Source organism: Hemiscyllium ocellatum, chromosome 2, assembly GCF_020745735.1.
Source record: "Hemiscyllium ocellatum isolate sHemOce1 chromosome 2, sHemOce1.pat.X.cur, whole genome shotgun sequence".
Taxonomy (NCBI): Eukaryota; Metazoa; Chordata; class Chondrichthyes; order Orectolobiformes; family Hemiscylliidae; genus Hemiscyllium; species Hemiscyllium ocellatum.
Genome location: NC_083402.1, coordinates 71,476,014 through 71,490,581, shown reverse-complemented (window position 1 = coordinate 71,490,581; position 14,568 = coordinate 71,476,014). Strand labels below are relative to the sequence as shown.

General features: G+C 40.7%; 1 protein-coding gene across 4 annotated transcripts in view; it reads right to left on the bottom strand.

The window, feature by feature from the left end:
* The window catches only part of LOC132827858 (tumor necrosis factor alpha-induced protein 8), a 138,022-nt gene extending 123,811 nt beyond the window's left edge, over positions 1 to 14,211 (bottom strand). For all 4 annotated transcript variants that reach the window (XM_060844630.1, XM_060844623.1, XM_060844645.1 and 1 more), the window contains exon 1: positions 13,867 to 14,211. The gene's annotated coding sequence lies outside the window, so the exon portion shown is untranslated. The remainder of the gene's footprint in view (positions 1 to 13,866) is intronic.
* Between the last annotated feature and the right edge of the window lie 357 nt (positions 14,212 to 14,568).

Genomic DNA, 14,568 nt, shown 5'->3' with positions numbered 1-14,568 from the left:
GCCTGGAGAGATGTGTAACTTTGGAACTCTATCTCAGAAGAGGATGGAGATGGAGTCAATGGATATTTCTAAGCTACAGATAGATGGATTCATAAACAAAAACAGAAATGCTGAAGAAACTCAGCACTTCAGGCAGTGTCTGTAGACACAGAAAGAGAGTCACAGTTGAATGTTTTGAGTCCAGTGACCCTTTGTCAGAATCAAAAAGGAGTAAATGGGAATACAATTTGAAACAAAAACAAAATTAGCCATGAACTTTTAGAATGGTGGAGCGGATTCGAAGGGCCAAATGGACAACTGCTGCTCCTAATTTGTATAAATATACCACATTGTATAATGCACACTAGTTCACGTAAAATTTGTTGCCTGGAAAAATGCATCTCCCTTTCTGGCAGTGTAGTTTGTCCAGAACTGTGTCTTTGAAACTTTTGATAGGTGTGGAGGCAATTACCAGTTTCATTAGTCTTACTTTAGTTTGGTGAAATCATATCCTATACTTGGTGTGTCACTCTCTAGTTATGAATTGATTGATAATTTCTCCTGGCTATGTCAGTATGACATGAGGTCTAGCCTATGAATCCTGAAGTCAACCCTGACCTTACATTGGTCTCTAGGTCTGGGTCTTTGTAGTCATCATCCAACATTGTCAAGTTATTTGCAAACATCGCAAATCTGATGTGAAAAAGAAACATTTTCACATGGGTGTACTGAGTGTCCTGGCTGGAAGTGTGGTCGAAGCTCAGTCGACCAAGACATTCAAGAGGTCATTGTACAGATTTTAAATCAATGTGTTCAGACATGAAATGAAACATGTCTGCAGCAAGTGGTACTTGAACTTGGACCTTCTGATCTTAAGGTATGGGCAACATCTTGGTGCCATAACCACCCTAAGGAAACATTAAATGTTTACTTGAATAGAAATAATATGCAAGGGTATGGGAAAAAGATAGTAAATGACACTAAATTATAATGATAATTGACCTCCTTCTGCACTTTAAAAATACTGTGATATTATTATTTTATTCTTCTCAATCTTTCTTTCTCAAAAGCCTGTCTCTTTTTTGTCAACAGCTGTTGGTCTATAAAGCAAAGATTCATTTTGTCTTAGAATAATTGGAAACCAGACAGAATGTTACTGGAATAGCGGTCCATGTGCAGGATTCTTATCCTTCTTTCCCCAATCCCATCTCCTTTTCTCCTCCATTGCTGGTTTCCCTTTTCTCCAAACTTCTCCTCTTTGTCCCTTTCCATCTTGACCATTCTCTTGGCTAACTTCTTCGAAAAAAAACAGTTCTACTTTGTCATGGCAATTTGGGTCCTGTGAAAAAGTGGTTCATACGGCAAGGGTGTAAAATTGGAAAGTTCCCAGGGCTCATGAGACATAATTAACCTACTTTATCTTCTTTTGATGCGCACAGTGCCCAATCTTCATGGTGCCTGCTCATTTGCATGATGAGAACATATAACTAGTGTCTCAAACGTGCTGCTGAGTAGCTGCACTGCTAAACAGTATGGCCATTGTCAAACAAGACCACAGGAATTGAAGCCAATCTGCCTACTTAAAGCCAGCCCAACTCTCTCACTCAGTACATTCTGGCTGCAGCAAATGCTGAAAGTCATTGTGGAAGAGTGCCTGAGAAATAAGAACAATGAATATGGTGCAGAGCATGCAGCAAGATTTTTTTGACAGAGCATTAGTGGTTTTGACTCAGTGGTAGAAGGATCCTCTATCCACAGAGCGTTAGTGAACTTTCCAGAGACACTGCAAGGATGGTGTTGAATGTTGTCGGTCATCTCCCCATAAATGAACCACTAGTCTCACACACTGTTCAATGCAACACCATCCCTTCACCTATTAACCAACAACTTCTAGCAATCCTGGCCCATTCCTTGTGATACAGTTTCACCTCATCCTCACAGTGAAACAATAGCGAAGTACTGCATAATGTTGGAAGTAAGACTTGCAGCAGCCTTGCAGGTGCTCAATACAAACAAAGTTAAGGCCATGTCATTGTTGCTGTCACTGAAAATGCTCCACTTGTCATTGTCCAAGGCTGCAAGTCTCACACCCACATCTCTCAATATACCCATGTTGCCAGCTATTCCACCATGACAAAGACATTGCCAAATCACATTGCATCACACTCAAGTGACGCACTTCTCTCTCGCTTGCAGGATAATGTGCTGCATGACTGCAACTAACAAGCAAGGGAATAGTCACAGTTGCATGTTAGCTATGGAAATTGCATGTGCTTCCAGAGAACAGTCCAGGCAATGGAAACATTGCTCATTGTTCAATTCCAGGATAGTTAGTGTGGCTTCATGGATCTTGGAGGTACACATGTATGTATTTATATTACGTATCAAATGTATATGCTGCTCACATATTAATGCATTACACAGCAGAGTGATGATTACTTGTGGTCAGCAGATAATACTCACTACTCAATAACCATCATGGTGATTTATATGGTGCTCAAATACTGATGGTACATCGGTTGCTGCCAGGACACTGGGCTCTCACTTACTTGATGGACTGAATGTGCACAGCAGTGAAATGGTGAGAAGGTGGATCCCCTTTCTGTTGTGGTTCATCTTTGAAGTTATACACAGCACCCACAGAGAAATGTGTACAGGCAATGCATCTTGCACTATCTAGGGAAACCTGCAATTCTGGATAAGCTGTGGTGTTCATTCTGCTGCCTCTCTTTTGTAAGTGAGTATGATATGTATTCAACTCTCTCTTCCTGCAGAGCTTCAATGATTTCCCTTATGAAACAATAGCGAAGTACTGCATAATGTTGGAAGTAAGACTTGCAGCAGCCTTGCAGGTGCTCAATACAAACAAAGTTAAGGCCATGTCATCGTTGCTGTCACTGAAAGTGCTCCACTTGTCATTGTCCAAGGCTGTAAGTCTACCTACAATAGGCAGTTTACTTGATTGAGCACATACTGTTGCTTAGATTGAGGTCAGGGAAATGACCCCTGAAGATTGAGTGGATTGTCTCCTACAGAGAGCCATTCTCTCTGTCTTCTCATCTATCTTCCAGCAGTTTATCCTTCTCGCTCTCATTGCTATGCTGCAGATCAAGGGAAATGTAAACTATCACACCCAGGACCAGAAGCAAGAGACCTTGAAATCAGCATCAATGCCAATATCACATGTTACTATCCAACTTTACAAAACAGAACACCAAACACTTACTAATCTAGCAGAAGCAGGTAATAATGTCTTTCAACAACTAACCTGAAAGTAGTTGATAATAGCACTGTGTGAGATTAATAGAAGATGCTGGCCACTACATCCAGGTCACAAATGGCCTCCCTTGTGTCAAATCATTGTGAAATGCTGACTGACATCACTGTTTACCTAACCAGCATATTTAGTCACACACACCAGTGCCCATTCTGCTAACTTATCCAAAACAGTATCCAGCACAAAAGTATGTTTCAATGATATAAGCCCATTTTGGCAATGAAACAGCCATTACATCAAACGGAGTTATATTCTTAACATTCACAAAATATAAATTTAATATTTTGAACAAGAGGAGGTGACGGCCTAGTTGTATTACCGCTGGACTGTTAATCCAGCATCCCAGGTAATGTCTCAGGGACACAGGCTCAAATCCTGCCAATGCAGATGGTGGAATTTGAATTCATTAAAAATCTAGAATTAATTGTCTAATGATGACCAAGAATTGATTGTCGGGAAAAACCCATCTGGTTCACTGATGATTTGGATGTGAGCATAAGAGGTACAGTTAGTAAGTTTGCAGATGACACCAAAATTGTGAGGTGTAGTGAACAGTGAAGATGGTTACCTCAGATTACAACAGGATCTTCACCAGATGGGCCAATGGGCTGAGAAGTGGCAGATGGAGTTTAATTCAGATAAATGCGAGGTGCTGCATTTTGGAAAAGCAAATCTTAGCAGGACTTGTACACTTAATGGTAAGGTCCTAGGGAGTGTTGCTGAATAAAGAGACGGAGTGCAGGTTCACACCTCCTTGAAAGTGGAGTCGCAGGTAGATAGGATAGTGAAGGCGGCGTTTGATATGCTTTCCTTTATTGGTCAGAGTATCGGATACAGGAATTGGGAGGTCATGTTGCGGCTGTACAGGACATTGGTTAGGCTACTGTTGGAATATTGTGTGCAATTCTGGTCTCCTTCCTATCAGAAAGATGTTGTGAAACTTGAAAGGGTTCAGAAAAGATTTACAAGGATGTTGCCAGGGTTGGAAGATTTGAGCTATAGGGAGAGGCTGAACAGGCTGGGGCTGTTTTCCCTACAGTGTTGGAGGCTGAGTGGAGACCTTATAGAGGTTTACAAAATTATGAAGGGCATGGATAGGGTAAATAGGCAAAGTATTTTCTCTGTGGTTGGGGAGTCCAGAACTAGAGGGCATAGGTTTAGGGTGAGAGGGGAAAGATATACAGGGCAACTTTTTCATGCAGAGGGTGGTACGTGTATGGAATGAGCTGCCAGAGGAAGTGGTGGAGGCTGGTACAATTGCAACACTTAAGAGGCATTTGGATGGGTGTATGAATAGGAAGGGTTTGGAGGGATATGGGCCGGGTGCTGGCAGGTGGGACTAGATTGGGTTGAGATATCTGTTCGGCATGGACGGGTTGGATTGAAGGGTCTGTTTCCATGCTGTACATCTCTCTGACTCTACGTCCCTTCGGATAGGAAACTGCCATCTTCATCTGGTCTGGCCTACAAGCAACACCAGACCCACAGCAAAGTAGTTCACTGTTACCTACCATTAGGGATGGGCAATAAATGCTGGCCTAGCCAGCAACACCCTCATCCTGTAAAGGAATAAGGAAAAAAAAAGAGATAGCTGTCCTTTATCACGACAGATTTGCACAATTTTACATATGGACAATCAGCATCAAAACATTCACTCACAAAATACCAATGTTATTTGTAGCAAAATAAATAATTAATGCTCCTGAAAAATTATGCATCAATAACATATTGATGTAATTTCCTATCAATCTTCACAAAAGCCCTGTGGGCTATTTTATCCAAATTGGCCACAGACTACATTGTGGAAAACTACAAATATATTTTAAGAACTACAAATGATGAAATCACAGAGTTCCACCTCTAGGCTATAGATTTGGATTTTCTCATACAAATTTGCTTTCACATCAAATTGTGTGATCTAAATTTCAATACCTCGAAGAAAATAGTAAAGTGCAATGCAATGATAGTCAGCATACATTTTCTATCACAGTGAATGGAGCCTCATTTAAACATTAATTTCAAAGTTTGTACAAGGTTGAAATGGTGGCACATGGCCACACTATGACAAATAATTTAAGTGGTTGACAGAAACATAATCCACATTTCAACTCTTACTGTGTATCCATCTCATTTATACTAACACAGAGGCTCTATAATCAAAGGGAGTCCAAGATGAATCATTACAGAAAAGATCATTCAAACACGCACTATAAAAGCCTCATTCATAGACACATGCAATTTGCAATCTTACTTCACATTTGCATGCTTTGCTGCTGTAGTGCATCACATGCCTTTCACATTTTTATGAAAAAAATCGCCACAAGGGACTTTAATAATTATATATTTTGATTTTGACATTATAAATAAAAAATATCAACTAAATAATTCCTCAAAGACTACATTAGCATTTATTATTGAAAATGCCTGGTTGTTTAGATATTCTACAAACTATAAAGTTTGACTGCTTTTCTTGTCTTATTTAGAAGAAAGTCAAAGAATCCACATAAAATGTTGCCTCTTTTTGCATTGTTTACATTATTGATACAAGTTGTTAGGACCAGTAATCTTGCTGACAGTATTGAGATTCATTTTAACATTGCTTACTTACTCCAGTACCTTGCCTAACCCTATTGACACAATTTTGCCGTGACCTCCTCCTATCTCTAATTGTGGCAGTTCTCAGTTTTACAACTTGCTCTGTCTTCCCCTGTTTCACTGCTCCTCAAGGTCTTCACCAGGAAGGCAGCAGACGAGAGCTGTGATTTGCCTCTCTGTCACTGCCTCCAGGACCTGCCCTTCCTTAGATGAAGGAGCAGTCACCCCTGACTTTGATAGTCACCCACCTTCCCTGAATACAGGGACACAGCCACAATAGAGTTCAACAGAACCCCTTCCCAATACCTGGCCTGTTTGAGCACAGCAGCAGTACTGCCCTTCTTTCTCCCCAAGATAAGGACTCGCTAATGAAACATCACAGAGAGCCACCCAACTCCATTTGCAACAGAGGTTATCACCTTCCACCTCCCTCTCCCCCTCCCACCCTCCAGCAGTGACTCCAGCCACAACTGACATCCCATCAGCTGGGGTGAGGGAGTAAACTAGGACAGCAACCCCATTGAACAATGACCTGAGTAGACACAGAGTAATGGCCATTACAAAAAGGGGCACTACACACTCCTGAAGAGACACTATCAGGCAGCAGCCACAATGCAGCCAGAAACAAGCAACAGCCTCAACAATCAGCCCAGAACCCGATCAGCAAAGCCCCCTGGCAGCATGTAGGCCAGACCAGGTGACAATGGCAGATTTCGTTCCCTAAAAGGCAAGAGATGGGATTTTCCATCAATTGACAATGGTTTCATGGTCATCAGCAGATTCTTCTTTCCAGATACATTTTGTTGAATTCAAATCAGCCATTGTCATGGCTGAATTCAAACCAAGATCCCCATAACATTCTCAGGGTCTCTAAATTAATAGTCAAGCAGTAATACCACTAGGTCATCTAGTTCAATAGCTTCTCATTCTTGAGTTATGCAGAATTCTATCAACTTTGGTTTAGAAATTTTAAACTCTAGCAGTATCTTGGGAGGAAATAGTCTTGTCTGGTCTGATTTACCCTACCAAATACTTCAATTATCTTAAAATTCCTCAAATCCAATATCAATACTAAAGAGGATAAAAATTTAGACCAATTAGTCTGTCTTCAGAATTTAACTCTTATTTCTGATATTATTCTGGTGCATTGTTGCTGCATTCTCTCCAAAGACATCATATTTCTTGTGTGGTGCCGTGGTCAAAACTGAATACAGCCACAATAGATCTCAGCAGAACCCCTTCCCAACACATGGCCTGTTTTAGCTCAGCAGTACTGCCCTTCTTTCTCCCCAAGATAAGGACTCGCTAATCAAACATCACAGAGAGCCACCCAGATGGTATTCCAGATGGGATTTATTTTATAACAAGCCAAGGGGCCAAAGCTGGTTCAATTCAGAGTGCAGGAGGGCATGCCAGGAGGCATACCTGAAAATGTGTCAACCCAGTGAAGCCACCAAACAGGACTACTTGCATACCAAACAACACAAGCAGCAAATGATAGACAAAGTTGAACAATCGTACAACCAGATCAGATCTAAGCTCTGCAGTCCTACCACATCAATTTGTGAATGGTGGACAATTAAACAACTCACTGGCGGAAAAGACTTCACAAATATCCCCATCTCCAACCACATCAATGCAAAAGATAAAGCTGGAGCATTCACAGCAACTTTCAGCCAGCAGTGCTGAGTGGATGAACCATCTTGGTCTCCTCTGGTGCTCCCCAGAAAAACAGATGCTAGTCCTCACCCAATTTGATTCACTCCACATGACATCAAGGAACAGTTGGAGACACTGCATACTAGGCTCAACCATCTTCAGCTACTTCATTAATGACCTTCTCTCCATCATAAGGTCAAAAGTGGGGATGTTTGTTGATAATTGCAGGGTGTTCAGTACCATTCACAACTCCTCCGATACTGAAACAGTTCATGTTCAAATGCATCAAGATCTGACAATGTCCAGGCTTGGACTGACAAATGGCAAGCAATAATCATGCCACAAAAATGCCAAACAATGATCATCGCCAACAACAGACAATCTAACCACCAACCCTTGACATTCAATGCTGTTTCAATCACTAAATCCTCTACTATTAACATCCTGGGGATTAACATTGAGCAGAAAATCAACTGGACTAGTCATACAAATACAACAGCAGGTCAAAGGCTGGGAATACTGCAGACAGTAACTCACATCCTGACTCCCCAAAGCTTGTCCATCTTCTACAAAGCACAAGTCAGGTGTGTGGTGGAATACTCCTCACTTGACTGGATGAGTGCAGCTCCAACAACACTCTCAAACCTTGACACCATCCAGGATAAAGCAGGGCACTTGACTGGTACCACATTCACTCCCTACACCACTAATGCTCATTAGCAGCAGTGTATACTATCTGCAGAACACACTGCAGAAACTCAAAGATCTTTAGACAGCCACTAACTAACCTATAATTAGTTCCATCTAGAAGGTGAAGGGCAGCAGATATATGGGAACACCACCAAATTCCCCTCCAAGTGACTCACCATCACAACTTGGAAATATATTGCCATTCCTTCACTGTCCCTGGGTCAAAATCCTGGAATTTCATCCCTTCTGGGCAATGTAGGTCAACCCACTGCAGCAGTTCAAGAACGCAGCTCACCACAACTTTCTCAAGGGCAACCAGGGGCTGGCAATAACACCCGTGACCCACAGGAGAATTTTTAAAAATCATGAAGAAGGCAATTAGAGTTCAGATACGGATCAGCCCGATCTCAACTAAAACTTAAAACATATTTGGGGGAATAAATGACTTATTCCTGCCCCTATGGTCAGGCCTTATTTAAATTTCATCAATAGAGAATCCAAGTATATTTTGGGTAGGGGTGGATTGGTGGATCTCAAAGTGATCACCAAAGTGGGCTTGGCAAGACAGATGAACTTCTGTGTGGTTAGAAGCAACATTATGAACTTCCTGACTTCACAACATTAATTTTGTACTTCTTTTGCCTTAAGGATTGCTGGTTAGACTGATCAATGCAAAGTTTCAATAGATAAAGCAACATGATGCAGACAGTTGGCCCATTCCCTTCAGCAGCTTAATCTTATGGAAAGGCATTCAAGTTTAAAATTTCAGTTTTGTTTTAAAAGAAATGTTCTGTATTCTAAAGTATTATTTACAAGTATGTAACTTGTCTCACATGCAGGTAGATGTGAACATTTCAATGTCAGCAGTCTCTAAAAATACATTTCTGTAAACAAAAGTGTCATTTTTAATACTCAAAATTTTACTTCTACAATTTCTAAATTTGAAAACACTGCCTAAATCTCAAAAATGTTTATGAAGGGAAACAGTTGTAAATTGAATTTTCAACATTGACTGGCAGTAATCTATTCTCTCTAAATATACTTGTTTTCACTTCTAAATCATCAAACAAATCGCAATAATAATCACAATCATTTTCTTGTTTAACTTAAACAAAGAGAGAATACACTGGTGCACTGCTCCTTCACTATCGACATGTTCTCACACCTCCGCAGCACCTTCTCATGCAACTCTTGCCCATTTAACTGCTCCCTCCTCACCATCCAAAGCTTGAAACATCTTCCAGGTGAATGTACCTACATTTCATTCAATCCAATCTACTGTATTTGCAGCTGACAATGTTGTTGCCCCATGCTAAAGAAATGAAACTCAGAATGGGTGACTGCTTTGCCAAAGACCAATGTTCCAACTGTAAAAATGACCATGAGTTTCCAGTAGTCCACCATTTCAACACACCACCATGTTCCCTGGGCAACATTTCTGTCTCAGGCCTGCAACAGTGTTCCAGCAAAGATCAATGAAAGCTGGAGGAACAGCATCTCATCTTGCACTGACATGTCTTACGGCCCTCAGAATTCAATACTTGAGTTGAACAATTTCAGAACATGAACATCCTCCTCCTTTTTGTTACCCCACGTGCCAAGCTCTTGTTTTGGGCTGCTCCCAAATTATTGTCAACCCAATAACACTTCTCATTAACTCTCTACTCACTATTTCCTTCTTGGATTATTATCAGCAATCCCTTTGTTTGCCTCACTTTTCTCTCTCAGCATCATCTCCACTCCATGTCCAACCCCACTCCTTATCATCAGTATAAGTACTACCCTTTCTCATCTGCTTCCATTTCTGATGAAGGGTTACTAGACTCAAAACATTAACTCTGATTCTCCTTTCTACAGCTGCCAGACCTGCTGAGTTTCTCCAGCACGTTCTGTTTCAGGTTTCCAGAATCTGCAGTTCTTCGCTTTATTTTAGTCAATAGTTAAACTTTGCTTCTAATTCAAGAAAGAACAGTAAAATGATTTGATTTGTTAACATCCTACACACTTAGGTACAGTGAAAAGTCTTGTTTTCCATGCAGTACAGGCAGATCTTATCATATAAAGTGCATTTGGATAATACAACAAAGAATACAATGTTACAGCTGCAGCGGAGATGTACAAAGCTTGAGGTCAACATTAAATGTAAAATTTGAGAAGTCTATTCAGAAGCCTAATAACAGCAGGGAAGAAGCTGTTCTTGAGTGTGTTAGTATTGTATGTGTACAAATGTTTAGTGTCTACTGTCTGATGGAAGAGGTTAGAAGAGATTATAACTGGGGTGGGAGGGGTCTTTGATGATGTTGGCTGCCTTTCTGAGGCAGCGAGCAATATAGATGGAGTCAATGGTGGAAGGTCGGTTTGCGTGATGGACTGGGCTGGGTTCTCAACTATCATTAGTTTCTTACAGTCCTGGGCAGACCAGTTGTCTCACTAAGCTATGATCATCCACATAGAATGCTTTCTATTGTGTATCTATAAAAATTGACAGGATCATCAAAGCATTCCACCATCATGTGACATAGCTAGGTTATGCAAGTTACATTGTTTGAAAGCAAAATTTAGACAGTCTGGCCACGGATTTAGCTCATTGTCTCTACCACTATTTATAAATATAAAGTCTGGTGGTGAGAGATATGTTCTTCTAATTAGCTTATTTTTCAAATTCATGCATTTAAATGCACACATTTTGATTTGAATCGAGTAAACTTAATAGAAATAACAAAATGTAAGTAACTCCTTTAGAATATGATTAAGAGAATCACAAACAGAAACTGAACACAAAGATTACTCTTAAGAACAAACATTTTTTTCTTCTTAGAATTAGAGAATCATAGAATTCTAGTCAGTTAAAATCAAATAACCTCAAACACAATCACTGCTTGGTATATAAATGTCCCAAACTGTATGATAGTTAACCACTCATACAATATTAACAGTAAAAGTGACCAAATTACAGCTAGCATCCACAGATTAACACTCCAGCTATATTCACCCTTAGATGGGTGCCATTCCTCCATTTTATCATTCAGAATTATTTATTTTATTGATGCCAAAATGGATCCATCAGCATTAAAATCCATGAGAAAGATACATGCAGTCACATTCATTCTTGAACATTCAGAAAAACCTTATATTAAACAGTTTTTTTCTCCTACCAGTTATGTTTCCACAAAACATAATCATGTCATGGATAGATTGAAAGAAATACGGAACACTGCTGTCAAAGTTCATTCTACAATAAAGTTTTTTTAAAAACTTGCTATTATCCTAACAGATTGATTTCTCCTGTTTCCATTCTTATTTCTATAGGCATGGATAATATGGTATCTGCGATTGGCTCTCATCCTAGTCCTACAGTTACTGTTGGAGTCCTCCAAAGATCTATCTTTGAGTATCACCATTTCTTATGTATAGTCAGCAAAATAATGCAGAAACAAAATGTAAGACTTCTCAAGCATAATGACAGTACCTACCTGTACCTTCCCATTATTTCTCTCAATACCCTTACTAGCTGATTCATCAAACTGCCTATGAAGCATCCACTTCCAAATGAGCAGGAATGTTCTCCAACTAAATGTTTTGGTGACTGAAGCCACTGTCTTTGGTCCCCACTGCAAATTCTATTTTCTGGCCACTGAGTCCATCCTTCTCAGTGATCACTGTTTGTAATCAAACCTGACAGCTTACAAAAGCAGACTATTCACAACCTCAGGATCCTGTGATGAGCTTAGGATCATATATTTGCAACATCACCAAGATTACATCCGATTCCATAACTGTGCTGATACGCCTCTAATTTTCAATCCTCGGTAAACTGAAACTCAGCCAAAACTGCTAATGTATGAAGTCTCTTTCACTCCTGGGATTGGTGAACTACATTGATTCCTGGTCCAGCTTCCTGAACACTCCGAAACTGGCTCCTTATCTTGGAACCTCAATAAGCTGTAAGTAATTTCTACATTGACCTCTTGATCATTTCTAGTTTTACCACTCCACTGTTGGTGGCCTTGTCTTCAGCTACCTCTTTCTTTCCTTGCTTTAAGGTGCTCCTTAAATTGTCGAGGCATCTATCCTAATGCCTTATGAAAATATTAGTTTCATAGCATTGCTGAGAGATGATTTGGAATGTTTATACAAAGGCACTATATTAATGTAACTTAACACTGTCAGGATGCATTTATTATGTAATGTAATTTTCTAAGTGCATTTTAGTGTTGGCTTTCTCAATTTCGACTTGGATGTACTGGGTACAATTTAGTAACTTGCAGACAACACCAAATTTGAATAGCTTGTGACTTGTGAGAAAGTTAATGATAAGCTTCAGGAAGCTAGTAGAATGAGTAGACCTTAGGTGAAAATGAGGAAGGTGAGAATTCATACAGTGATGGATGGACTTACAAAGGAGCTGCAGGCGTAAAGGAACCTTGGGGTGTATGTGCACATATCACTGAAGGTAGCAACGCAGGATGAGAAGGTGGTCAATATGGCACACATGATAGAAACAAATGGTCTCAGAAATTAGGAAGTTCAGTTGCGATAGATTGGCAAAACTGAGGCTGTTCCCTTTTGAGAAGTCAAGGTTGAAAGAAGATTTGATTGCATTTTTCAAAAATCATTAAAGGTCTGAACATTGTAGATAGAGAGAAGCTCACCAAGGCAAAAGGCGCGGATCTACAGAAATTGCCAAAAGAATCAACGTTGACGTGAGCATTAAGTCTTTTTATGTAGAGTGGTTAGGAGCTGGAATGTACCACCGACGGTGCAAGAGTTTTGATGCGTTGTGGCTATCACGTGAGATCATTTTCTGAAGAGAGAGAAGGTCTACAGAAAATGGAGAGCAAGGAGGTAAAGCTGAGTATTATAGAGAGCTGGCATAGGCACAATGGGCTGAATGGTCTTCAGAGCTGTAGACATTCCATTATTCTGTAATGGTGTTCATCGAATCTCTACAGTATGAAAGCAGATCATTTGGCCCAACGAGCCCACACTAGCCTCATGTTGGTTAGCTGTAGAGTCTAACTGTGCAGAAACATGATTTTATTAGTTGGTTGTATTCTGCATGCAAGTAAGTATTGTTGCACGGGGTTTCCGACTAAAGATCAGAATTAGATCAACTTTCAAATCATTTTCTGATCAGAAATTCGTGAATGGTGTTCGAATCGAGTTAACTGTCACTCATAATTAAGTCACCGTTAGCTTCTATAACTATAATCGAGGAGAGTTTGATATCTGTACCAAAAACGAACCATTTTAAATTAATAAAAGGGATCACTTCGGTAACACTTTGCAGCATTGCGAAGTTGTCAATAACATGACGCGTGAGTTGGGGGCGTTGTGAAATCTTTAAATTGCAGATTGTTGGACATCCAGAATGTGAAAGCAGGAAAGGTTTATGGTCACAGTATCTGCTGTTGGAGATGGAGCACTCGCTGCTCACTCCCCGAGGCCCCGCGGAAAACCCCTCCAAGTGGCTCAGTGTCCGAGCTCAGAGTTCCTGTTCTACTGCAGACAGCAAGGGGGGGTGGGGGGAGAGAACACACTAACGAATGGTACACTGTGGAAAATGCCCTTGTGTCCAGGCGCTCATTGCTCGATTTGGGATCAGAGAATTGACAAACTTGCATGGACACCCACAAGTGTCAGAGTCAACTAAAAAGTGAACTTACCCCGCGCCCCGCTCAGGTACCAGGCGTCTCTTCAATGCTCATTCAGTCAGCTTCTTGTCGTGAATATCCATTGACAGCAAACCCCAGCATAAAAACTGCAAACCCCACTACACTGGCACACACACACCGCACGTCCCACTACACAGACACACACACACACACAGTCAGCAAACCCCCGCTAGACACACACACTGCCAAACCCCCCGACCCAGACAGACGACACACCCACAATGACCCCACTGCACAGACAGACTACAGACACACAGTAAACCCACGACAAACTGCAACCCCCTGTACAAACACACAACAAACTCCACGAATCTCGATAAGTTTTGACAGCGGAAATTCAACAGCGGGCGGTGAGTGACAAAGAAAACACCCAATCAACGTGGAACATTGGAAATAAATTAGCGATGAACCAATGATATGAAAGGGCCGGGGCCTCCTCCAGCCAATCAGAAGAAGACGTTAGACAGGACTGGCTCCGAATGAAATGGTTTAAACTTTGAACGTCTGGGCATTTTTTTCTTTGACTGACTTAATACAAGGAATTATTTGGAAAAGTAATGGCACCTGAATATAGAGAGCATCAGGTTGAAGATGAGGGAAAACAACTAGTAGTATGTACAGGGTCATTCACATCGATAGAAAGGAACGTTTTGGGATAAGATTGATAACCGAAGTGATCATTTCAGGGGCTGC